Source organism: Cebus imitator, unplaced genomic scaffold (genome assembly GCF_001604975.1).
Source record: "Cebus imitator isolate Cc_AM_T3 unplaced genomic scaffold, Cebus_imitator-1.0 Scaffold23, whole genome shotgun sequence".
In the NCBI taxonomy this organism is placed as follows: domain Eukaryota; kingdom Metazoa; phylum Chordata; class Mammalia; order Primates; family Cebidae; genus Cebus; species Cebus imitator.
The window spans coordinates 8,652,053-8,679,505 of record NW_016107338.1 but is presented as its reverse complement, the minus strand read 5'-3'; the positions used below and the strand labels follow the sequence as shown (position 1 = coordinate 8,679,505).

The following is a 27,453-nucleotide window of genomic DNA, read 5'->3' as shown; positions in this document are numbered from 1 at the left end:
CAGGGCTGATGCGCTGAACACAGGGCTGTGCTCCACCCCTGGAGACAGATATGGAACTGGCTTCCCTGGAAACTGCTGGACTCCTCTCAGAAGTCAGAGGCTGCTGGGAAGAAGCAAGGAAAAATGAAAGCATGGGAAGCAAGCTAGAGGAATTGCTACTGACCACAGGTTCTTAGGCGCCCATGCAATAGCAATTGACACAAGGCCAAACAAGTTTCCCAGGCAAGGCTTTATGGGGGCTTGTGTTCCGACACAAGGAAACTAGCCCAGGAGCAAGAGTTCTTGACTGGCCCTACTGAGTGGAGTGCATTTTGGTCGTGAGGAGGGTGACATGCATAATTCGTGAGGTAGGTGAGCCTTACTACCTGTGTGGGATGGAGTGCAGGGTGTGCAGGCATGGTAAGGAATTGTGCTAACACATAAACATTCTGTTGCATGAGCAGAAAATAGCAGGTAAGCCCTCCCCTGGGCAGGGATTTTGGTATTATGATGAGACAAGGGGCAAAGATCATTCTTCTGGTCTTGTGTGCATGCAGGTGGTAGAATTAATTCCCTTGAGTAAGATTTAGGGTGGATGCTGCTTATCTTAGTTTCTTCAAGGTGGCAAGGTCAGCAGGGATGGCGCTAGACTGATTGTGGTGCAAAGTCTGCTAATTGGCAGACATGGAGTAGGGGCCCCATCCCAGTGAGGGCAGAGTCCTATCCCTATGCGGTCTCACAATCTGCTATATCCCTGCATGTTGTTTTGATCCAGGACTCTTCCCCCACCAGTTTTGGCCTTTTGGTGTCCTGAGTTAACCTTAGAAAAGCAAACATAGAGCTAGAGTGTCATAGGAAATTTTGACACACTCACAAAAGAGAAGACATTCTAGATCACAGCAATGCCACGTCTATACTCAGTTCCAAGAACCACATTGTAACCCATATGTGTATTGGTTATGAAACTCTTAAACTCTTTCTCCAGGGCCAGAGTATGACTTTTGTGGGTCCCCATTTTTGCCTTCATGGTCCCTTTCTTCTATAAAAAGCACTAAAAATTATAATTTTGTTACTAAGTTGTACTGACTGAGTTCAAGACATACTATCCACAAATACAGCACGTTGGCCTTTGAGAAAATAGCAGAAACAGGACGGTCACCCTCACCTTCTCCTCACTCTTCTCCCCTGAAGACGGTCTTAAGAGAACGATTTGACCTTCCACCGAAGAAAAACTTCATTCCAGAGATGTGCTTCCTACACCCAAGGAAAGGAATGTCCTTTTCTCTGAAGACACAGGAACATAAAAAAGAATCTAAACAGGCCTTGCTAAGTACTTTCCAGTTTAATGTCATTAGATCATACTTTTTTATCCTCCAATCATACTTCTGCATGGCTGTCTAGAAAATACAGTTTTCCCAGTTTTGTTTTTGTTTTTGTTTTTTTTTGAGACAGAGTTTTGCTCTTGTTGCCTAGGCTGGAGTGCACTGCCTCACTGCAACCTCCGCCTCCCAGGTTTCTCCTGCCTCAGTCTCCCAAGTAGCTGGGCTTACAGGCATGCATCACCATGCTCGGCTAATTTTGTATTTTTAGCAGAGATGGGGTTCTTCATGTTGGCCAGGCTGGTCTCGAACTCCTGACCTCAAGTCATCTGCCTGCCTCAGCCTCCCCAAGTGCTGGGATTACAGGTGTGAACCACCATGCCCGGCCTACCCTCCAAAGTAGCTGGGACTACAGGTGTGCACCATTGCACCTGGCCAATTTTTAAAATTTTTAGTAGAGATGAGGTCTGGCTGTTTTACCTGGTTAGTCTTGAACTCCTGGGCTCAAGTGATCCTCCTGCCTTGGCCCCCCAAAGTGCTGGGATTGCAGGCATGAGCCACTGCACCCAGCCCAAATAAAATGTATATTAAATAAATCTGTGTACTTTTCTCTTGTTAATTTGTCTTTTATTATAGGTGCCTTAGCCATGAACCTTGTGATGGGTGAGAAATCTTTCTCCCCTACAGTATGTCTGTATTAACATTATATATTAAAATATTGTCTTCTAGTTTAAACAAAGAAATCAAAGCATTTTCATGGGCCGCCAAAAATACCATGAGCTCTGGGCTCTGCACCGGCTGTGCCTGATGGATAGGTCTGCCCTGCCTTTATTCTCAATGCATCACAGGAGAAAAAGTTTCGATGGGCACCTTGCCAAGAATTTCATCTTCTTTATGTTGCCTACGGCATTTTCTGACCAGCTTTCCTGGAGCTCATTCCGCCATGTGGCTTATGAAAACTGCAAGTCATATAATGTTTACCTGACGGAATGGGAATCCAGATCTCCATCAGGCTACAGGCAGGATGGAGGCCTGCAGAGATGACCTGAAAATAAGTAGGTGGACTCCCAAAAGAGTGGAAAGGAAAGTGTTCTGTGCAGCATCCAGACATTGAAGCTGTCCTGTCAGTGAACGAGGAAAGAGGAAGAATCCCAAAATGATCCCAACAGCCTGCACGCCTTCCTTCCTTCTGTTAAGTTTCTATAATCTTGAGTAGGTTCATCCTTTTATAAAAAGCTTATGGGCAGGCATGGTGGCTCACGCCTGTAATCCCAGAACTTTGGGAGGACAAGGCAGGTGGATCCCTTGAGCCCAGGAGCTTGAGAGCAGCCTGGGCAACAAAGCGAGACTCTCTTAAAAAAAAAAAAGTTTAGCCAGTCTGGGCAAGTTAGGTTATGCTGTGGTAACAAATGATGCCAAAATCTCAGTGCTTAAAACCACAAAGATTGGCCAGGCACGATGGCTCACACCTGTAATCCCAGCACTTTGGGAGGCCGAGGCGGGTGGATCAACTGAGGTCAGGAGTTCGAGACCAGCCTGGTCAACATGCCAAAACTTCATGTCTACTAAAAATGCAAAAATTAGCTGGGCATAGTGGCAGGCGCCTGTAATCCCAGCTACTCAGGAGGCTGAGGCAGGAGAATTGTTTGTTTGAACCCAGGAGGTCGAGGTTGCAGTGAGCCGAGACTGCGTCACTGCCCTCCAGCCTGGGTGACAGAAGCAAAACTCTGTCTCAAAAAACAAAAACAAAAACAAAACAAAGGTTTATTTGTATCCATTCTACATGTCCTTCTTGGGGTGGCTAGGGGCTGTCCTCCATGTCCTCCTCACTCAGGGACCCTAGTGGATGGAATGGGGCCATCTGGAACCAGACAGAGTAGTGGCAGGAAGACGGAAAATGTGGCAAATTGCAAATTGGCTGGTGAGCTCGCCACTGGGAAGCGACCTGTGTCACTCCCACTTCCTTTTCCTTGGCTTCCAACATGGATTCAGAGGGCAGGGAAGTATGATTCCACCATGCGTCCAGAGAGGCAGAATGAGACTATGGGGGGGGCGGGCAGACTCAATGATTGCTACAGTAATTTTCATCTTTTTTTTTTATTTATCCTTTCATTCTTACAAACTTGCACATGGTAACCAATGGCTCCATTCTAGGGTGAAGGAAACAGCCTGAGTCTGTGCTGTGGCTGGGACAGGAAATGCACCCACCTGCCAAGCTGCTGATGACACCTGGTGGCTGCCAGGAAGCCCCAGACTCCTGAGGGAGGAGCAGTGTCCCTTTTCTCTCACCTCCAGGTGAGAGTTCCCAGCACTGGCCTGGCCTCCTGGGCTGAGCAGGTATGGGGGCAGGGAGGACTTAGGAGTATGAAGGCAAAGGGCTCCCTGGGAGGGAAGAGAAGGTTTCTCCAGAAACGTTCACAGGGTGTGGGATCTTTAGGTAGTACAAAGAATGCAGCCTGGCTGTTTGTTCCCAGCAGGTGACATTGTTTTGTATTGTGATGTGTGGCAATCTAAATGACAAAACACTTTACCGACTCTGTTGGGAAGTGCAGATAATGACGTTGCATCATGTCCATTACATAAGCTATGTGAAGAAAGGCAGATACAAAAATTAGATGACAGGTGACAGTTTGAAAAGAATGGTGTGTGTGTGTGTGTGTGTGTGTGTGTGTGTGTGTTTGTGTATGTGGACGTGTGCGCGCGTGTGCGTGTGTAGCAGTTATGAATTCGTCCACAAACTATATGAGCAAGACGTATTTGATTCCTTTATTTCCTTTTAATCAACTTAATCCTGCCTCTGAGCTCTCACTCATCTGATGAAAATTTCTCCCCAGTTAGTTTTAGGGTTTTCCACTGCCCCGGTTGTGCTGGGGTCCCTCGTCCACAGTTGTAAAACACTGCTGTTCTCCTGTGATTTTTTTTCCTTTTTTTTTCTGAGACAGAGTTTTCCTTTTATGCCCAGGCCAGCTGGAGTGCAGTGGCACAATCTCCACTCACTGCCACCTTGTCTCTGGGTTCAAGCGATTCTCCCACCTCAGCCTCTGAGTAGCTGGGATTACAGGTGCACGCCACCGCACCCGGCTAATTTTTGTATTTTTAGTAGAGACAGGGTTTCACCATGTTGGCCAGGCTAGTCTTGAACTCCTGACCTCAGGCAATTCACCCACCTCAGCCTCCCAAAGTGCTGGGATTACAGGTGTGAGTCACCATGCCTGGCTTTCCTGTGATTTTTCAATTCCACGGATACAATCTTCTTCTACTCCACACAGTCCCTGGAAGCCCCCCATCTGGCTGGGGTACACGGATCAATCTTGGTGGCCGGGAGACTCGATTCCTCAGAGGCGCCTTCTGCAGTGTCACCCCAAAGTTCTGCCGCCCCACCCCCCATTCTCACCTTTCCTTTCTACCTTCTTCCCTAACTCTGTCCCACCTGACCCCTCAGGACACAAAACTCTTGAATGAGTTTAAGGTTTTCAAGAGGAAGAAGTACATCAGCCTTGCTGAAATATTCAAATAAGGGGACACCAGCAACATGGAAACCAGACACTGGAAAATTCCCCCACTGAAACTCCTAGAAATGCTGAGCTTTCCAGAAATAAACAGGAAAAGGAAAAGAGAAGCCAGCAGGTACCAAGTCCAGAGCTAAGACTTTATCCTGCTTGGGGATGCAAGAAGCACTGGCGAATAATGACAGGTAGGCCGAGGGTAATTCTTGAAAAAATTATTTATAAAACTAATTTAGGATATACACAAATGAGATGGGACTAAAATACTGGATAGCAATATATAAGATGGGAGGATGATGACCTGGTTCAAGATTTTAATGCCGTTGAATCGCTTAGGGGAAACTCACCCTAGTACAGTGTGGAAGAGGGCCACACAAAGGTCGTTAGTACCAGGAGGTGGGATGGAAAACAGAGCTCACCTGCAACTTCATTCTTCATAAAGAACCACGATAACATTATGAGATGCTTCCATATATATCTATTTGTATGTGCAGATTTTTTTTCTGACTCTCACTTCATGTGTTATTGTCCATATTTCCCCTCCATCTCCCTTTTCAGATGGAAATCTAGCTTTATCTAACCTCCTTTCCCTGTGGAAGAGGGACACTCAATGTTTATTATTATTATTTTGAGGCAGAGTCTTGCTCTGTCACTCAGGCTGAAGTGCAGTGATGTGATCTTGGCTCACTGCAACCTCCGCCTCCTGGGTTCAAGCAATTTTCGTGCTTCAGCCTCCTGAGTATCTGGGACTACAGGCACGTACCACCTTGCCTGGCTAATTTTTTTTATTTTTAGTTGAGATGGTGTTTCAGTATGTTGGCTAAGCTGCTCTTGAACTCCTAACCTCAGTTGATCTGCACTCCTGGGCCTCCCAAANATGTTTCCAGGCTGGTCTTGAATTCCTGGCCTCAAATGATCTGCCTGCCTCAGCCTCCCAAAGTGCTGTGATTACAGGCATGAGCCACTGCACACAGCCCACATTTATTATTTTAATAATTATTCTACATTTTGAACAGGCATATTTGATGTTATAAAATATAACGTGAATTAATGTCTTTATTCCTCTCCTAAATGATTCAGGTGCTATGGAGGATCTGCAACATGGCTACTGTAACGGAGAAAGAGGTCAGTGGGCCTAGAGCAAAATGTGGCACAGTAGGGAGAATGCTGTCCTTGAACCTGAAGCCTTCCCTCTGTCAGGAACAGCTCTGTGGCTCTGCAACGAGTCACTTTGCCTCTCTGGCAAGTTTCTTCATATGTAAAACAGCAGTGTTGACTATATTATCTCTAATGACTCCAAAAATTTGATACCCTATAGTCTCGCTTTAACCCACCACGGTATTTTGGCTCTTGAATGACAACCCTGAGCCCCTACTCATGATGGATGTTGCACTATCCAGTATGGAGACCACTATGTGCATGTGGCTGTTTAAATTCAAATTAATTTAATGAACTAAAATTAATTTCTCTGTTGCGGTAGCTGTGTTTCAGGTGCTCCACAGCACCTGCAGCCAGTGGCGATGTATAACACAGTGCAGAGTTACAGCACTTCCACCGTTACAGAAAGTTCTACTGGGCAGCTGCTCTAGGGCCTCACCTCTCCAAGTGTGGGCCATGAACCAGCAGCACCACATTACCTAGGAGCCTTTAGAAATGTAGACTCCCAGGCTGGGCATGGTGGCTCATGCTTGTAATCCCAGCACTTGGGGAGTCTGAGGGGGGTGGATCACCTGAGGTGAGGAGTTCGAGATCAGCCTGGCCAACATGGTGAAACCCTGTCTCTACTAAAAATACAAAAATTAGCCAGGTGTGGCAGCAGGTGCCTGTAGTCCTAGCTCGTCAGGAGGCTGAGGCAGGAGAATCGCTTGAGCTTGGGAGGTGGAGGTTGCAGTGAGCCGAAACTGTGCCACTGCACTCCTGCCTGGGCAACAAGAGTGAAACTCTGTCTCAAAAAAAAAAAAAAAGAAAACAAGAAATAAATGTAGACTCTCGGGCCCTACCTCAGATTAGCTGAATCAGAATCTGAATTTTTAACAGGCTCCCCGGTCCCTCCTGCAGGTGGGAGTTTGAGAAGCCCTGCTATAGGGAACATTCTCCACTGAGCAGGTGACTGGGACAGAGTGGTGGTTAGATGTGTGTCCTCGGTCAGATGCAGTGGCTCATGCCTGAAATCCCAGCACTTTGGGATGCTGAGGCTGGAGGATCACTCGAGGCCAGGAGTTCAAGACCAGCCTAGGCAACATAAGGATCCCTCATCTTTACAAAAAATAAACAAAATTAGCTGGGCATGGTAATGTATGCCTGTGGTCCCAGCTACTTGGGAGGCTGAGGCAGGAGGATCGCTTGAGCCTGGACGGTCAAGGATGCAGTGAGCTAAGGTCGTGCCACTGCACTCCAGCCTGGGCAGCAGAGTGAGACCTTGTATCAAAAAAATGTGTAGGCCATGTTCTGTGTACGTGTAGCCTGGCTATCTCTTAGCTGTGTCACATTAGGCAAATTCCTTAACCCTTCTGGGCCCAAGTTTCCTTATTCGGAAAACAGAATCCATCTCATGGTAAAATCTGAGGCCATAACAATATAAAACAATTATCACAGTTCCTCCATAACACACAGTAAGTGCTCTTTAAATGATAGTTTTGTTGTTTTGGGGATCTGTGAGGTTTCAGGTTTCTGCCAGCCCCAAGCTTTCAGAGCCAATGCAGACAACCGGCCAAGAGCGGCTCTCCCTCTTTCTGCCACAGGGTGGCGCTGTGTCACAACGTCCTTTCCTCTCCCGCAGACTTGGAGTTGACTCCCCCGCAGGAAACCAGAATTTGAGATTTCCAACGTGTCTGTTTCCAATTACTAAGCACGACCGGGCAGCCCGGACACCGATCCAAGCATTCATCTGGCAGATAATAGGAAAACAGGCCCCAGCTTTGTATCCAGTTGGAATGCAAAAGTAAGGGTCGAACCAAGAGTTGAATAAGGACTGTGTGAAAGTGGTCACGGAAGCCAGAGACTCCTGTTGGACGGCTGGGGGCAGGGAAGTTTCTGATTTTCTGAGTCAGCTGTGCAATGACTTCTGTTCCTTGTTCCACGTGTTCAGACTACAGCCCTTTGCTGGCCCAGCATGTGTGTGTGTTGGTGAGGGGGTGGGGGTGTGTCTGGGTATGTGTGGGTGTGTGGGTGTGTGTTTGTGTGTATGAGAGAGAGAGAAGGAGAGAGGATTTTTAATTTTTTGACACAAGGTCTCTCTCTGTTGCCCAGGCTGCTGTGCAGTGGTGCAATCACAGCTCACTGCAGTCTGGCCCTCCCTGGCTCAAGCAGTCCTCCCATCTTAGCCTCCTAACTGGGGCCACAGGCGTCTGCCACCATGGCAGGCTAATTTTTTATTTTTGGTAGAGATGGGAGTCTCCCTGTGTTACCCAGGCTAGTCTTAAACTCCTGTGCTCAAGGAATCCTCCCACCTTAGTCTCCCAAAGTGCAAGGATTGCAGGTATGACCCACTGTGCCTGGCTGGGATTTTTTAAGGAGTCAATTTCTAAAGTTTCTCAAACTTGAGCCTACATCAGTCACCTAGGGGGCTTGATTGCTGGGCCCTAGTCCCAGAATTTTCAATTCACTGGGAGGTCTGTCCTGAATGATTTACATTCCAAATAAGTTCCCAGGTGATGCTGAGGCTTCTGATCCAGGGACTGGCCCTCACTACCCTAAACTAAAAAGCTCACCTGGATCAAATTGGATACTCCTAGTTCAAGAGAAGGACATCGCTCCAGAGGAAGTTCCTCCAACCCCTCACCCATGCTGACACCCTCAGCACTCTCAGGAACCTCTTAATGCCCCCTTGGGCCATGTCAGGGGACTTGCCAGCCTGAAATTCCATGTGGACAGGAAAGGTGGCGGTGGGGCCAGAAGCCAGGGTCATTCCCAAGTTATAGTTCCTCTTTCCCTCGAGGCTCTTAATTCATAGCTCTTGCTCTGTCCTGAGAAGGCTGATCAAGACCCTCAAAACCCTGCTTAGTCCCACTTTTGGCACCAAACCTTCAGAGACCACTCTTTTTTGCCTGATGCCACCAGTCCAAAGCAGGGTCACGTCCCCCTAGAAACAGGAGGAAACAGCAGGGGTCTAGATGATTCTGATGGGGGTACTGGACATTTCACAGTGAGGGTGGACAACTCAGATGGGACTCCCACTGGTTGATACGGGCTGATTGGAACACTCATAACCAGAGAGAGTCCCAGGAACAAGGCTAGGTCCTCCTCTGAGTTCCTCGGGCACCAGGGCCTCTGCATGTGTAGCACCGATCACGTACTGCCTGGCCATGAGTCATGAGCTTTTTGCCATTCTTCAAAAAGAGTATGTGGCCCACTCAGGTTGTGCCAGGCTCAGCACCAAGCTTGAATGGGAGCCCACATCCTCACAATGGGGGAAAACACGCAGATGTCGAAGCACATCTCACGGATAAGTAGTGGGCATGTGCATGCAGCTGCCAGGCTCTGGGCCTTCTTTGAGTTCCCCTAAAACCTAGTTTCCTAAGCAATGCAGTGAGGCCCACTGGTGGGCTGTGAATGCATAAGTGAGGCCAGAAGCTTATGGGGTTTTTGTTTTGTTTTGTTTTGTTTTTTTTGAGAGGGAGTCTCTCTCCCATCACAGGCTGGAGTGGCATGATCTTGGTTCACTGCAACCTCTGCCTCCCGGGTTCAAGTGATTCTCCTTCCTCAGCCTCCCAAGTAGCTGGGATTATAGGCATGAGCCACCATGCCTGGCCTTTTTAGTAGAGCCAGGGTTTTGCCATGTTAGCCTGGCTGGTCTTGAACTCTTGACCTCAGGTGATCCTGTCTTGGCCTCCCAAAGTGCTGAGATTATAGGGGTGAGCCACTGTGCCCAGCCCACTGGATGTTTTTATTGCCTGTGTTTCTACCACTTGGGTCCAGGTTCCTGGCTCCATCCAGGGGCCCCACCCTACATCACCAACTTCAGTTCTTTCCCTTTATTAGGAAAAAGATTCAGCTGTCTCCCAAATTCCACCCCCAAACTCTGGAACTGGGGAAAGCTTACATAGTTTATATTGTAAAGGTCAAGGAATACCAGTAAAGCCATTTTTTAAAAAATGCTTTCTTAGTGAAGCTAGTACTGCAAAATGGTGCAACTACTTTGAAAACAGTTATGCGGTTTCTTAAAATGATAAATATACGCCCACTGTATAACCCAGCCATTCCACTCCTAGGTATTTACTGTATTTACCCGAGATAATATATGCCCATAGAAAGGCTTGGACATGAATGTTCATAGCAGCTTTACTAGTAATGGCTAAAAATTGAAAACAACCCAAATGTCCACCAAGTGAATGGATAAACAAATTGAGGTGTTTCCATTCCATGAAATACTCTCAGAAATTAGAAAGGAATGAATTATTGATACATTCAATGATATGGATGAATTGCAGACTCACCACACTGAGTGAAAGAAGCAATAAAAGGAATACACACTGTATGATTCCATTCAGACAAAATTCTAGAAAATGGGCCAAGTGTGCTGGTGTGCACCTGTGGTCCCAGCTACTTGAGAGGCAGAAGCAGGAGAATCACTTGAGCCCAGGAGGTTGAGACTGTAGTGAGCTATGATCATGCCACTGCACTCCAGCCTGGGTGACAGAGTGAGACTCTGCCTCTGAAAAAATACAAAATAAAAATAAAGGAAAAAGTGTAAGGGCCCTTTCCAAAGACACAGCACAGCCTTGACCCTGTTCCCCAGAGCCAACTACTGTTAGCAGTTTACTGAGCAACCTCTCAGATTATTTCTTATGAATGCACATGAATTTATGGAGATTTTATTTTTGCAGAAACAGGTTTATGCCATACATAGAGTTCTGCAACTGCTTTTTTAAGAAATGATGCAAGGGCCTTGGAGAAACAAAGTTTAACTCCAATGCACACTTTAACATGATTATGCTATCCCCTCGCCACAGGTCTTAGAAGAAATTAGACTAAGCCAAATCAGGTAGCCACTCTTAAGAAAAATGCACAGCGCCAGGCGCAGTGGCTTGCACCTATAATCCCAGCACTTTGGGAGGCTGAGATGGACAGATCACGAGGTCAGGAGTTCGAGACCAGCCTGACCAACATGGTGAGACCCCATCTCTACTAAAATTACCAAAATTAGCCAGGCATGGTGGCATGCATCTGTAATCTCAGCTACTCAGGAGCCTGAGGCAAGAGAATCACTTGAACCCAGAGGTGGAGGTTGCAGTGAGCTGAGATCGTACCACTGCACTCTAGCCTGGGCAATGGAGCAAGACTCCATCTCAAAAAAAAGAAAAGTGCACAGCTAGGCTGGGCATGGTGGCTCACACCTGTAATCCCAGCATTTTGGGAAGCCGAGGTAGGACGATCACTTGAGCCCAGGAGTTCAAGACCCTCCTGGGCAACAGAGCAAGACTCCATCTCTCACTAAAGAATTAAAATCACTAAAAATTAAAAAATTAGTTTTAATTTTTAAAATTAAAGTTAATACTAAAAATTAAATTTAAAAAAATGTTTAATAAAATTAAAATAAAAATATTACTACTAAAAATTACAAAATTAGCCAGGTGTGGTGGTGAGCACCTGCGGCCCCAGCTACTCAGAGGCTAAGGTGGGAGGGCCACTGAGTCTGGGAGTTTGAGGCTGCACTGAGCCATGTTCATGCCACTGCCCTCCAACCTGATGACACAGCAAGACCCTGGCTCAAAAAAAAATAAATACAAAAAAATAAAAAATGCATAGCTAAATACCCATCTCCTATTTCATAAGATTCACCCTAGGGATGCCAGTGGGTGTGCTGCCGAGAGGGCGACACAGATCTCCCCCGGACTTGGAGGCGTGGGAATGTCTTTGGGCAAGTCATCAGCAGGGGCTGACTAGGGTCGGGGTGAGCACAATTGATGCCAATTTTGCAAGGTGAGAAAGTAAGTTTTTATTAGCACAGCAGAATGTTTCAAGTCTGTTCTCTGGAAACCTAAGATGTACTTACTGTGCCTTCACATAGAGTCTAAGTCATGTTCTCGTTATGGTTGGGAGTTGGTGGTGTGGTGTGGACAGGGACCGGGCTCTGAAGTGCAGCAAAATGGAATCCCAGCTCTCACCCTTGCCAGCTGGGTGACCTTGGGAAAGTCACATGGCCTTTCCCATTGGCTTCCACTGGCTTATGGAGGTTCATGCTGTAGCCGTATGTGCAGTGCCTGGTAATTTGTAGCCACTCAGTTGCCCCTAGGAAGCTAATTTTACTGTCTATTATTATCACTTCCTACTGAGGTCATTGACCTCCGGTCTAGGAAAGATTAGATCCCTCTCTTGGGGCCTTCCTTGAGTGACTACTAAACAGGTTTTGCCAACAGCCCTCCCCTCCTGCAAAGGCAACTGGTGTCCCCTCTCAACTCTCTTTCCAGGTCAGCACCAGCAAATAGCTAAAACTTGCTGTGAAATCTTGGCTCACAGGGCCCGTATTGATTTTGTTCTTGAAGCCTTTCAAGTAGCCGCTCCCCTGTGATCTCCCTGCAATGCCCCTTAAAACCCCAGCAGCTTCCCTAAACAACAACTGGGGACATGTGTGCTTCTAGAAAGAAACCCAGACCTCTGAGCCACTGTCTTTATCTTGAAGCCCGAAGGTCTCAGAGCTCAGCGTGTTTACCAGGTCATTTAGCGGCTACCCAGATAAGGTAAGGAGCACGGGCGGGAGGCTCAGGCCTCATAACCTTCTTCTCAACCATCAGTTCACAGATATTGATCATGTTCCGTTACGTGCAAGGGAACCACACACAAAGCTCCCACAACCTCTGATGTCCCAGTGCTGCTTGTTGGCGAGGGTATTGGTAAATAAAGGAAAGGCAACCCTAGCAGGGTCCCTGCCTCCATTCTTGCCAAAATTTAATCCAGGTCAATTTTTCCGGCCTAGTGCACCCTTTAACTTTGTTGCTGAACTGTTTGCTAGTCCTGGTGGCTCAGTGAGGACTGGAGAAGGCCGATGGCTCGGCTGAGACCCTGCAGCTCAGTTCCTGCCACGGACTCAGCACTAACCAGGTGTGTGGTCTTCAGACATCTCACTTACCTCTCAGTGCTGTTTTCACATATCATTTTCTAAGTTTTGTGGAAATAAGACTACAAGCCAAAACACCACACTAAACTAACAGAGAAACTTCTTCCAGAAGTTTCTGTAGCTGCCCACACACTAGTGGTGATGGTGAGTAGATTCTCCTTTGCAAACCAGGTGCTTATGAGTTAAGAACTGCCTATGTCTAGAAGGGTTTTTTGTTTTTTTGTTTTTTTGAGATAGGGTCTCCCTTTGTTGCCCAGGCTGGAGGGCAGTGGCACGATCTCAGCTCACTGCAACCTCCGCCTCGAGGTTTAAGCAATTCTCCAACCTCAGCCGCCCAAGTAGCTGGGATTACAGGCACCCACCACCACACACAACTAATTTTTGTATTTTTAGTAGAGACAGTATTTCACCATAAATGGTCAGGCTGGTCCTGAACTCCCAACCTCAGGTGATCTTCCTGCCTCAGCCTCCCAAAGTGCTGGGATTACAGATGTCAGCCACCGTACCTGGCCTCTAGGAGGGTTTTAACACAGATAGTTGGAACAAAAGGGTATTTCCATCCTCCAGGGACCTGTCTAGACATGAAGGCCAACTGTGAGAGGAGACAAGATATTCAGAGGAGGTGGGTCATTCTTGGGGTCAGACCCACAGGTGGGAATAGGGAAGAAGATGTGATAATCCTTAGCAACCTACATGCAACCACAGAAACCAGTGCTGGCTGACTCAGGCAGAAAAGGAACTTAGTGAGAGGATACTGGGTGGCCACACAATGGTTGGAAGACAGAGCTGTGGCTGCAAAATGGGGAAGGTGGAGGGAGGTCGTGGGACCAGAGCCCTTGTCACAACCTGGAGGTAGCTTGTTCTGGTGTCACTGGGTCTGGATGTGGTGACTGCCTGTGTGGCCGCTCTTAAAGTAGATTCCCCACCAACCTGAAGTCTGAGGTGAGTGCCTCCAACCAGCCAAGCCCTAACCACAGGGAAGTTAGGGGTCTATGCCTACCACAAAGTATACTTTGCCTCTTACCATGTTGAATGGGGTGATCCCAAACTCAGGAAGTGGGGTCAGGGCTGGGCGGCCAAAAATTCAACAAATGTTCCAGAGTGGAAGGCCAGCCAATTAGTCCCTGAAACTGTGCTTACTGATGAGTGGAAACTATTCATGAGGCAACTGCAGCTCCAGCCCACAGCAACAGATCTCCAGGAGGCAGCAACGGGGGCTCTCAGAGGAAGCTTCATCTCATGACCCTCCATTGCGGACAGTGTTGGCAAGGTCTGAAGACATTCTGGGTTGTCACATCTTGGGAGGGGGCTACTGGCATCTACTGGTAGAGGCCAAGAGTGCTGCTAAACATTCTGCAATGCCCAGGATAGCCACATGCCCCCAATGAGGAATTATCCCACCAAAATGTCAATAGTGCTGAGGCTAAGAATCCCGTATTTATTCAGAGGTCCTCACAGGTCAGCTCACCAGGCATGTCTGCAGAGATAACAATAGCCTGGACATGTGGCCCAAATTTTGGGGGAGACCCATTCTTGTAGCAGGGACAGGGAAAATGAGCTGTGTTTGGAAAGGGCAAGGTAGGAACCCCATCTTAAGTGCCCCAAGCTTCTGGGCAGGTTATGATGACTGAGTCTCAGGAGCAAGGACTGCATAGGTATGTGCTTACAACCTGAGCTCGCATTCAAGATACTGGAACAGGCAGACTGCGGATACAGCACAAAGGCCCAAGAGTCTGCGGTTGGCTGGGACCACAGATGGAATGCTGTGGTGGTATGGTTTGGCCCTGCGTCCCCACCCAAATCTCATCTCAAATTGCAATCCCCACACGTTGGGGGTGGGGCCTGGTGGGAGTTTACCCCCATGATCCAATCACCAGTCTCAATTAGCTCTTCATAGCAGTGTGAGAATGAACTAACACAAAATTGGTACTGGGAGTTGGGTACTGCTATAAAAATACCTGAAAATGTGGAAGTGACTTTGGAATTGGGTAACAGGCAAAGGTTGGAACAGTTTGGAGGGTTCCGAAGAAGACAGGAAGATGTGGGAAAGTCTGGAACTTCCTAGAGATGTTGGATGGTTTTGACCAAAATGCTGATAGTGATATGGACAATGAAGTCCAGGCTGAAGTGGTCTCTCAGATGGAGATGAGAAATTTATTGGGAACTAGAGCAAAGGTCACCCTTGCTATGCTTTAGCAAAGGGACTTTACCCCTGCCCTAGAGATCTGTGGGACTTTAAATTTGGAAGTGATGATTTAGGATATCTGGTGGAAGAAATTTCTAAGAAGCAAAGCATTCAAGATGTGACTTGGCGGCTTCTAAAAGTGTATGCTGATATGCATAGAGAAAAAGATGGTTTGAAATTAGAACTTAAATTTAAAAGTGAAGCAGGGCATAAAAGTTTGGAAAATCTGCAGCCTGACCATGCAGTAGAAAAGAAAAACCCATTTTCTGGGGAGAATTTCAAGCCAGCTACAGAAATTTGCGTAGGTAAAGAGGAGCCAAATGTTAATTGCCAAGACAATGGCGAAAATGTCTCCAGGGCATGTCAGAGAACTTCATAGCAGCCCCTCATATCATAGGTTCAGAGCTCTAGGAAAAAAAATGGTTTCGGGGGCCAGGCCCAGGGCCCAGTTGCTCTGTGCAGCCTTGGGACACGGCACATGGGACCCCACCTCTTACATCAGCATGGCCTGGATGTGAGACATGGAGTCAAAGAAGATTATTTTGGAGCTTTAAGATTTAATCAGCTGGGCACGGAGGCTCACACCTGTAATCCCAGCACTTTGGGAGGCCAAGGTGGTGGATCACTTGAGCTCACAAGTTCGAGACCAGCCTGGGAAACATGGCAAAACCCTGTCTCTATTAAAAAAAAAAAAAAAATTGGCCAAGTGTGGTGTCTCATGACTGTAATCCCACCCAGCACTTTGGGAGGCCGAGGCAGGCGGATCACAAAGTCAGGAGTTCATGACCAGCCTGGTCAAGATGGTGAAACCCCATCCCTACTAAAAATAAAAATTTAAAAAAAATTAGCCGGGCATGGTGGCGGATGCCTGTAGTACCAGCTACTTGGGAGGCTGAGGCAGGAGAATCACTTGAACCCAGCAGGAGGAGGTTGCAGTGAGCCAAGATCACACCACTGCACTGAGCAAGACTGGGCAATGGAGCAAGACTCTGTCTCAAAAAAAAAAAAAAAATTAGCTGGATGTGGTGGCGTGCACCTGTGGTCCCAGCTACTTGGGAGGCTGAGGTAGGAGGATGGCTTGAGCCCTGGAGGCAAAGACTGTGAGCCAAGGTTGTGCCACTGCACTCCAGCCTAGGTGATGGAACCAGACCTTGTCTTAGAAAAAAAAAAGAAAAGAAAGATTTAATGACTGTCCTGCTGGGTTTCAAACTTGTATGGGGCCTGTAGCCCTTTTGTTCTGGCCAATTTTTCCCATTTGGAATGGGTGCATTTATCCAATGCCTGTACCCCCATTTTATCTTGGAGGTAACTAACTTGTTTTTGATTTTACAGGCTCATAGGTGAATAGGACTGGCCTTGTCTCTGATGAGACTTTGGACTTGGAATTTTGAGTTAATGCTGGAATGAGTTAAGACTTGGGGGAACTGTTGGGAAGACCTGATTGGTTTTGAAATGTGAGAAGGATATGTGATTTGGGGAGATCCACAGGCAGAATGATGTGGTTTAACTGTGTCCCCACCCAAATCTCATGTTGAATTTGTAATGCCCAGTGTTGGGGGAAAGATCTGGTGGGAGGTGATTGGATCATAGGGGCAGTTTCCCCCTTGCTGTTCTTGTGATTGTGAATTCTCACGAGATCTGACGATTTAAAAGTATGTGGCACTACACCCTTTATGCTCTCGCTCTCTCCTGCTCTGCCATGGTAAGATGTACCTCATTCCCTTTCACCTTCTGCCATGATTGTAAGTTTCCTGAGACTTCCCAGCCATGCTTCCTGTCAAGCCTATGGAACTGTGAGTCAATTAAACCTCTTTTCTTCATAAATTACCTAGCCTCAGGTAGTTCTTTATGGCAGTGTGAAAATGGACTAATACATGTGACTTCAGCTCTAGGGAGGACAGGCAAAAGGGGTGAGGAGCCAGGAACTGCTGGTTTCCAGTTAGACCTTAAAACCAACCACAGTTCAGTCCTTGGGTCCAGCCTCCCCAGTTGGTTTGTCATCTCCTTAGACACATGATGGGGGGTGGGGCAAAGGGGGACAAATAAAGATCTCAAGGGAGGCAGGAAGTTGTATAACTGGGAAGCAAGACAAATATCCACTTGTTTTCATAACGCAATGGGCCAAAATTAAAGCTCTGCATGATGTTCTTGGTTGGTGGGTTGTTTTTTGTTTTTGTTTTAATTTTCATAGAGATGAGGTCTCACTATGTTGCCCAGGGTGGTCTCGAAAATTCCTGGGCTCAAGCAATTCTCCTTCCTCGACCTCTCAAAATTCTGAGATTACAGGCATGAGCCACCCCAACCAACCTGGGATATTGTTTTAAAAGTATCAAGAAACCTGATATAAACCACGTATCCAAGTTCTGTCTGATTTTCCATAGACCCCCAGAAGGGCTAATTTTCCATGTTGGTAAAATGGTTTGGCTTTTGCAAAACACTTTCAGGGCCCTTAGCATCTCAGCAACCCTGTGAGGTGGGCATTAACAAAACCATTTGACAGACAAGGAAACTGAGGCTTGAAAAGGCCAGGCAGCTCACCCACAGCCACAAGGATAGCTAGTGCCTCAACTCTTCCTTGCCTTTCTTCTTCTGTAGGAACCATTTATGTCAGTTCCAAGGGACATTTGAAAACTCCTGACCCCAAGTGATCCACCCACGTCAGCCTCCCAAAGTGCTAGGATTACAGGCATGAGCCACCATGCCTGGCCTCTGTATACATTCCCCCTCACCCTCCAGAAACATGGTCTTGCTCTGTTGCCCAGGCTCTGGGTACAGTGGCACAATCTTAGCTCACTGCAGCCTCAAACTCGTGAGCCACCACACCTGGCTATTTCTTATATTTAGCTATTTGTTATAGTTATTCTACTTGCCTGAATACCCTGCTTCTTTTGGGTTTTAGGTTTTTACTTCTTCAGGGAAATCTGGTACTATTTCCAGTAGTACCTACCTAGTGAAATGCTCCATACATCTTAGGGGATTCTAGCCCAAGATTAGGAAAGAAAATTGGCAGATAGGGGATTGCTGCTGGAGAAAATGACAGCAGCAAGGAATGACAGTTATTAGTGTAACAGTGAGAGAGGCACTGTGACCTGGGCGCTTTTCCTTTTTTGCTACTTTACATTGTGGTGAGCCTGCTCTCTTCTTCTTGGCCGCCTTCTCCCACTCGGGTTTGGCACAATCTCCCCTTTGGGAAAAACCACCTCTTAGCAGCCATCTACTTATAATTTCTCTCACATGGCCAGGAGCTCATTGGAGGCCGCTCTTCTCTGGGAAATGCCCTCTTCAGCAGCCTTAATGCCTGTGGGGAGAAAGCCTCAGGAATTGGCTTCCCCTTAAGGAATCATGGACCATCCTTCTCTTCACTTTACTAAATTGGTGCTAATTGCCATTGTGGACATTTGCTTGTTTTATTTTATCATCTTTTTGAGATATATTTCTTTTTAGTCCTAGGCTTACAGTTAAACTAATATATAATTATTGTTTGGAATTCTTAATAATCCACTCAAGCCTGCTCAGGAGGCAAATATTTTAGCACTGGAAAATATTTACATGTGTCTTCATGGTTTCTTATTCCAGATACAACTATAAAATAATAAACCACAACAAATATCTTTCAAACAGTAATTGTATATTTATTCGTATCAGATCCCTTTAAGCTATTTCACTAGTTTAGGCGTATCTAAGGAATATGGTGACATGCATTTCCTATCCAAGTCAACTGGGTTCCCTCATTTGCAGCTGACATTTCTAAGAGTGGAGACTCTTAACCTGCAAAAGTCATTTTGTAATAGCTTTCTTGAAGTACAACTGGCATACAACAAACTATATATATTTGACATGTTTTGACATATTTATACACCTGTGAAACCATCACCACAATCAAGATAAGATATCCATCACCACAAAAAGTTTTCTCAAGCCCGTTTGTAATTTCTCACTCCTGCCCTTTTTCAGTTTCTCCTCCTCATTCCTTAGCCAATAACTGATCTTCCTACTGTCACCATAAATCAGTTTACATTTTCTAGAATTTTATATAAATGAAATTAAGCCATACATCCTATTTTTCCTGTCTTCATTCACTCAGCAGAATTTTGTGATTCATCCATGTTGTGTTGTATCAATAGTTCATTTCTTTTTGTTATTGAGGACTACGTCAACTGTATGAATACAATGCAATTTGTTTATCTATCCATGTCCCTGTTAAGGGACATTTGTCTTGTTTCCAGTTTGGGGGCCATTATAGATAATGCTGCTGTGAACATTTGTGTACAAATCTTTGTGCGGAGCTATGCTTTCTTGTCTTTTGGGTAAATATCTAGGAGTGGAATAGTTGCATCTTATGGTAGATGTTTATCTAGCATATTAAGAAAGTGCCAAAAAATGAAAAACAAAAAAGAAATGGTAAATTGTTCTTTCAAATGTTTTCCATTCCCACTAGCAGTGTATGAGAGATCTAGTTTCTTCACATTCTTGCCAAAATTTGGGATGATCAGTCTTTTTAACTTTAGACATTGTAATATATGCGTAGTGGCATATTGTGGTTTTAATTAGCATTTCCTTTATAACTGATGATATTGAGCATCTTCTCATGAGTTTATTTGCTGTCTGTATATCATCTTTGGTGAAATGTTGAATTAAATCTTTGCAAAAGTAAAATTTTGCACAGTTCGGTGTCCTGTGTGATTTGTCAAACATCACAATGCTGTGACCTGCTGCTGCCTGATACAGTGATTTAACCCCTCTAAGTGTACAGTCAAAATCCTAGCATCAGTAAAAGCTAACATTTATGAGGTGCACATTACATACCATTGTCTGTTCTCAGTGTTTTATGCGTACTAACTCAGTTATTCCTTACAACATCTCACTTTTCGGGTGAAAAAACAGTGACCCGGAGAGATCAAGCAACTTGCCCCAAATCACACAGCTAGTTCAGTGGTGGTACTGGGGTTCACAGTTGTGTGAGAAGTGGGAGAGAATATAAAGAAGCATTGGTCTGCAGTTGAGAGTTCATCTGCAAAGGAGAGTTTTCTACATCCTGTGTGCAGAAGGAGGATAGATAGTCGAATTGATCTGGAGTTGAGAATTTTGCCAAGTGCAGAGGACCACAGGGTATGATATCGACCAAGTTATTTGAAGTGACTGATTGGGTGATCTTGGCTAGGTAGAGAAGGAAGACAGAAAAAAGGAGGAGGAGCAATGGAGGGATCAGAGGGCTCCAGGAGACTGGAGGGCCGTGTCGGGCAAGAGAGTGCTGCAAACATGGATGATTTTGGCCAAAGTGAGATGTAGGAACTTGAGAATTCAGAGGTGACAGGACTCCTGGTACTGATGGGTTCAGGCACAAGGAGGTTGGATGATGGCAATCAGGAAATGGAGGGTAGTGTCACTGAATGGCTCGAGTCCCAAAGAGATAGTCATTTAATTTTTTTCTAGAGAAAAATAGCTTCAATGCATTCAGACTATCTTCTGTTTTTTATTCATGTTATTTTAAAATTTTATTTTATTTTATTTTATTAATTTATTGATTGATTAATTTAGTGAGATGGAGTCTCACTCTGTTGCCCAGGCTGGAGAGCAGTGGCATAATCTCGGCTCACTGCAACCTCCACTTGCTGGGTCCAAGCAATTCTCCTGCCTCAGTCTGCCAGATAGCTGGGACTATGGGCGTGTGCCACCATACCCAGCTAATCTTTATATTTTTAGTAGAGACAGGGTTCCACCATGCTGGTCAACACCAGGCTGGTTTCGAACTCCTGACCTCATGATCCGCTGGCCTGGGCCTCTACCAAAGTTATGGGATTACAGGCGTAAGCCACCATGCCTGGCCACTCACATGTCATTTTTTACTGAATGAAATCTATCAATATCTTCCTTTAGGGTTTTGGGTGATATTTCAGGGTGATCAATCATCCCCATTTGCATGGAACTGTCCAATTTTAGCACTAAAAGTTTCACATCCTGGGAAACTCCTCAGTCCTGCGCAAATCAGAACAGCTGGTCACCCTAGAAGCCATGGACTCTCTAGCTTCAAAAATTACCAATAGTCTCACAACCAGTTCTTTCCTTTCATTCTCATCCCTCCTCTCTTGCTGAATTATTATCCAAAATCCAAAAGAAGAAACTCACAGACTGGTAGGAACCTACATCTTCAGTCCTAACCCCCATTACCTGCTTCGGGTATCCAACACTCTAACCAAATGGACTTAATTCCCCAAACACACCCACCCCAGGTGTCTCAGTCACTCTGTGCTGTTATAAATGACTATATGTTGGGTGGCTTAGACAACAGAGATTTATTTCTCACTGTCCTGGAGGCCGAGAAGTCTGAGATCAGGGCACCAGCATTGTTGGCTCTGGTAAGGGACCTCTTCCTGGTTGCAGATGACCATTTTTTTGTGTGTGTCCTCATGGCAGAGAGGATAGAAAGCAAGCTGTCTCCTGTCTTTTCATGAAGACACTAATCCTGTTGGTGAGGGATTCACCCTCACGGCTAATTACCTTCCAAAGGTCAGACTACCTAACACCATCGCACAGGGGACTGGGCTTCAACAAGTGGATTGGGGGCAGGGGGAGGCACAAGCATCCAGTCCATAGCACCAGGCTCTCTATCTCAGGCCTCTGCTCATGGTCTTCTCCTTCCCTGAATTGTCTCTCCCTTCCCAGCCTGCCTACCTCCCATTCTTCCTTTCAGACCTTCCTTTGAAGCAACCTGGTCCAGGAAGGCTTTGCAACCTGAAGTCTTCCTCCTCAGATATTTATAGCTCTTTGAGCTCCTCTATTAATTATAACAAGGTAGTAAGTGACAGATCATCTGATACCAGCTGGCTCAAACAAACAAATGAAAAGCAGCCTACCTTTGGAAGATAGATCCACATTCAGGCATAGTTGGATTACAGGATCTGAGCAAAGCCATCCAGATTTTGTCTCTTCCTCCATCTCTCAATTCTAGGTTACCTCTCTCCTCGGGGAGCCCCTCCCCTCACAGCTATAAGAGCATCCGCAGCTTCTTGGGCTACAATATTTCAGGGCATGGAGAAAGAGGAGGAGTCATTGTATCAACATCTCCAGAGGCTTGAAAATACCACTAACGGACCACTTTATTCCATCACTGCGGTCAGGAGGTTGTGCAGGGCCATGAGGCTGCACAGGTGGTTGTTATGCATTGCGTGACACCAACAGGTGCCATTCACATAGTTTGCAACTCAGCCATGGGACTGAGTACACCCCTTTACCTCTCTGGGTCTCAGTTTCATGAATCAGATAAAAGTGGCAAATATGAGGTTCCCTTTAGTCCTATAGAGCTACCATTCCATCATTCTGTGACCCCCCTCTGTTGAAATAGTATTTTAATGGTTTGGCTATCTTTCCATGAAGAGCTCTTAAACTCTCTTTTTATCTGTGTTCATCCCCTTCCAGAAAAGAAAAGCCCAAAGAAATTAAGAGGTAAAAATCATACATTGAGAAAAATCTCAGTTCCATGTGACCACTGGTTTTCTCTATTTGGGTGGACAAGTTAAAATGTGATCGCCATTTGCTGAGCGTTTGTTACATACTTGCTTCTAAATGTTCCTTGTATGTTACATCGTCTAGTTTCTTCTGGTGACCCCAGTGGACTAGATGGTACTGTACCTGTTGTTCCCATTTCATAGACAAGAAAATAAGCCCTGGAAAGTTGCTCAGGGTGCATGTTTACTAAATGATGGCATCGCGATTTGAACATATGTTTGCTGGTTTTCACATTTCTCTCTGACCCAACGCTGTCATTCATTTGTCAGAGTCTCTGCTGGAGTTCATCTAGTCTCAGCTGGGGCCTCCAGCCCAAGGGAGTAATGCACTTACTGGTTCACAGGAACATGAGTGTTTTTAAAAGGAAGGTTCAATTATAATATAATTAATAATTATAAATAATAATTTTATATCTGGAAATTTTCATCTTCTGACAAAAGTATAGAAAGTAAAATTCAGTAAAATGCTCTTGGCAAGTGGGGACACACAGACAAGAGAGGTGCTTATTTATGTATCAGAACCTTGGGTCAGGGATGACTTTTGAGATTTGTATGTTGATCTAAAGAAACTGTTTTTTAAAAAGCTGAAAAGCACAGATCTATACAATAATTGGCAGGTCTTATTTTAGTCAGTATCTGTTTCAGTTCAGCCTCTGCTTTGCTGCCCAGGGCTGTATGTGTGGCACTAACCTTTCCCAGGGAGTGCTGGTGGACCAGGGGAGCAGGCTGGATATTGCAGGGGAGCCCTGCCTCTCCAGGCAGCAGCATCTATGTCATGATTCAGGCAGCCTCTCTTCCAAGCCTGGATTCCTGGATCTTTGTCCAACCCTAGCATGTGATGGGAGGTACAAAATGCAAAAATAACCAGAGACCTAACTGGGTTGCTGCTGGAGACAAGGGCTTTTTCATATGAAAACAGCCCATTAAGGAAAGAACACCACGCAAGCTGATGGACGACTGTTCCCGCAGGAAGGTGGAACCAAGGTGGTCCCTGCTTGTTCATGCATAGGGTATCATATCTTGGTGTTGCCAAAGTAATAAATAAATGTTCTTATATTCCAGTGAGTTTCCTAGTGGAATTGTTCACTGACCTGTTTATTTGCAGGCCCAGATTCTTCTGTTAAAAATGGAGACTTCATTTTGTCCTTGGCTTGAACTGGTGCTCAGTACCCACAAGTCCTACGTGATTCTGTCTACAAACTCGGTGGCAGTCGCTGGTGTCGTCTACCAAGTGTTTTTAGTACTCCACCTGGAACATGGGAGGATTAAGCTTCCTTCCCCTTGAAGTTAGGTGTGGCCACATCATTTGCATTGGTGAGCGAAGGCGAATGGAGCTGAGGTGTGTCACTGCCAGGTAGGAACTGGTGCAAGATTCATTCATCTTTCTCATTCTGGCAAAGCAACCAGCAACACCTGAAGTGGGGCAGCTCCATCAGCTTAGTAGAGATGGGGTCAGTCTGGTTTCAGTTTCTCTGCAGGGCTGGGGCAGGCCAGCTGGACCAGGCCATGGGTGAAGTGGGCGGGCTCTGACCAGGGTGCCAGGGGTGCAATCCTGGGTGCTCATGCCCTGCCTCCTGCTTTGCCCTTGACTGTTTTCTCCTATAACTTAGCAGTTGACAACTCTCTCTCATGACAAAAAGTCTGGGCCTGGGTGGTTCCACAGTCAGTTCGGTGACCCAATAACATCATCAAGGACTCTGGCTTTTTATTTTTACTTTTTTTTTGAGATGTTGTTTAGTTCTTGTTGCCCAGGCTGTAATGCAATGGCATGGTCTCGGATCTCTGCAACCTTCGCCTCCCGGGTTCAAGCAAGTCTCCTGCCTCAGCATCCCAAGTAGCTGGGATTACAGGCATGTACCACTATGCCCAGCTAATTTTGTATTTTTAATAGAGACAGGGTTTCACCACGTTGGTCAGGCTGGTCTCAAACTCCTGACCTTAGGTGATGCGCCCGCCCGAGCCTCCCAAAGTGCTGGGATTACAGGTGTGAGCCACCTACACCCAGCCCCTGGCTTTTTATTTTAATTATTTAATTAATTCATTCATTCAATAAAGATTTGTTGAATACCTACTAGATGCCAGGTACTGTTCTAGGTGCCGAGGAATGGACCAGGGTGCCGCTCTCTGGAAGTTCACATTTGTGCATATGTGTGAGAGTGAGTGAAGGTGAGCATGTGCGTGTATCAGGGAGCATGAGTGCATATGAGTGTGAGAGTTTTGTGTGTGTGTGTGTGTGTGTGTGTGTGTGTGTGTGCATGTGAGCATGAAGAAGTGTAAGAGTATGTGTGTAAGAGAATAAACAAGTCCTTAAAGTGTGAGGTGCTAATATGTGCTCTGAAAAACAATAAGGCAGGAAAACGGAACAGAGTGATGAAGAAGGGGGTGCCTTAGAAAGAGGGTGGTCAGAGACTGCCTCTCCAAGGAGGCAACATTTACACAGGAAGCTGAAGCAAATGGGTGAACAGGCCAGGTGTCTGGGCTGAGAGCATCCCAGGCAAAGCGGAACAGCCAGAGCAGAGGCCATGAGGCTGGAGTGTGCTGGAAACATTGAAGGATCAACAGGGAAGCCAGAGGTTGGCTTGGAGGGAAGGAGGAAGGGGGAGTGTAAAAGGATGAGATCAAAGAGGCAGCGGGGAGTCAGATCACCTGGGGCTTTATGGACTTGAAACTGTATTCTTGGAGAGAGAGGAAGCCATCTGAGGGTTTTGAGGAGAGGAGCAATGAGTTCTGACTTCTGAACAGAGTCATCTCACTACTGTGCACAGAACAGCCCGAGGGACCCCAAGCATCCTCTGTTCCGCCATCCTCAGTGTTTACCTTTAGACTTGTGTCCTCATGGTCACAGGATGGTTGCCATGGCTCCAAATGTGACACGTACACCTCATTCACCTCCAGGCTGCTGAGATCTGCAGATAAATCAGATCACACCACAGGTTTACATTACTGTGAATTCACTGACCCCAGCCTCACCAGGCTCTCAACATAGCCTGGAAAACCTCCTCTATTTCCTTGGCAAGATTTTGCCCGTTCTCTACAGCAACTATTTCCAATTATCATCATTTTCTTCAAACCTACAATGCTGCTACTCTCCTCTCAGTAGATGGCCAACCTCTTATTTCACAGAATAAACAGACACCATTAGGTGCAAATCTCAGCTGCCACCAAATCTATCATGAGGATCTTGTCAGCACCTGCCCCATCCCTCCTGCTTCCCCAGTGAGAGGTGTCCCTTGGAGGTATAAAGGCAGTTGGTCCTGGGCTCCCCCCACCCCACCCCTGCCCCCACATTCTCAGGAATGCATCCTATTGGTCACTTCTTGCTCTCCTGTGTTTTCAACATTTCCCTTCTCTACTGGCTTCTTCCCATCTTTTCCCCAGTTTTAAAAAGAAATAGGCCGGGAGTGGTGGCTCATGCCTGTAATCCCAGCACTTTGGGAGGCCGAGGCAGACCTGGATCAGGTCAAGAGATCCAGACCACCCTGGCCAACATGGCGAAACCCTGTCTCTACTAAAAATACAAAAATTAGCTGGGTATGGTGGCACACCGCTGTAATCCCAGCTACTCGGGAGGCTGTGGCAGGAGAATCGCTTGAACCCGGGAGTTTGCAGCAAGCAGAGATCGTGCCACTGCACTCCAGCCTGGTGACAGAGCAAGACTGAGTCTAAAAAATAAATAAATAAACAAACAAATGCTAAATCAGAGACACCAAGCACAAAAGGTCACACACTGTAGGAGTCCATTTATTTTTATTTTCAATATATATTTTTTTAATTTTAGTAGAGATGAGGTCTTGCTATGTTGCCCAGGCTGGTCTTGAACTCCTGAGGTTAAGCAATCTTCCTGCCTCAACCTCCCTAACTGCTGGAATTATAGGTGTGACCCACCACACCTGGCCAGGATTTGATTTATATGAAATATTCAGTACAGGTAAATCCATAAAGAGACAGCAGATTAGTGGTTGCTTGGGGCTGAGGGGACAGGAAATGGGAATGAGAAGTGACTGCTTATTGAGTATGGAATCTTTTTTGCAGGTGATGAAAATGTCTTGGAACTAGAGAGAAGCAATGGCTGTACAACACCGTGAATGTACTCCATACCACTGTACACTTTAAAATGGCTAATTTTGACCAGGCACACTGGCTCACACCTGTAATCCCAGCACTTTGGGAGACCAAGGTGGACGGATCACTTGAGGTCAAGAGTTTGAGACCAGCCTGGCCAACGTGGTGAAACCCTGTCTGTACTAAACATGCAAAAATTACCTGAGTTTGGTGGCAGGCACCTGTAATCCCAGCTACTCAGGAGGCTGAGGCAAGAGAGTCACTTAAACCTGTGAGGCGGAGGTTGCAGTGAGCTGAGATCACACCACTGCACTTCAGCCTGGGTGACAGAGTAAGACTCTATCCCTAAAATAAAATAAAATAAAATGGTTAATTTTATATTGTGTGAATTTCACCTCAATAATAACAAGAAGAAACAGTGACTCTCAATTTCATATTGTTTTCAGATACCTCAAACCTAATATGCTTAAAATTCAGCTCACCAATTGGCCCCTCCCTCCCTATTTTAGTCAGTGGTGTCCGGTCCACAGTGTGTGGCCTGCACAGAGGCCTCTAGTCAGGAGGAGTGTGGGAGACAGAATCCAGCCCTTGCCACTCACAGGCTGTCACCTCTGCAATAGCTATCCCTGCTCAGAGGGCCCTGTTTCCAACTCCCACAAAGGTAGCTTATGGGCTGGAAGTGGAGGAAATAGAACTGCATGGCCCACCATTGTTGCGCAAGGCAGACCACTGAGCCTCATTCTTGACCTTTCCTTGAGCACACAGAACCATCACCCACACCATCTGGTCAATTACTAAGTCTTGTCAATTATTCTTTCTGTGCTCCTCCCTCCAGCGCCAC

The 27,453-nt window shown here is 46.2% G+C and overlaps 1 long non-coding RNA gene across 1 annotated transcript; it reads right to left on the bottom strand.

Annotated features, from left to right (window-relative positions):
- On the bottom strand, positions 1-26,870 carry LOC108299704. The gene is made up of 6 exons (XR_005199009.1): positions 26,834-26,870; positions 25,368-25,456; positions 5,224-5,394; positions 2,280-2,419; positions 1,145-1,263; positions 1-100 (listed from the first exon to the last, which is right to left on the bottom strand). It is a non-coding gene; the product is annotated as an uncharacterized LOC108299704 (long non-coding RNA).
- Positions 26,871-27,453: the final 583 nt, after the last annotated feature.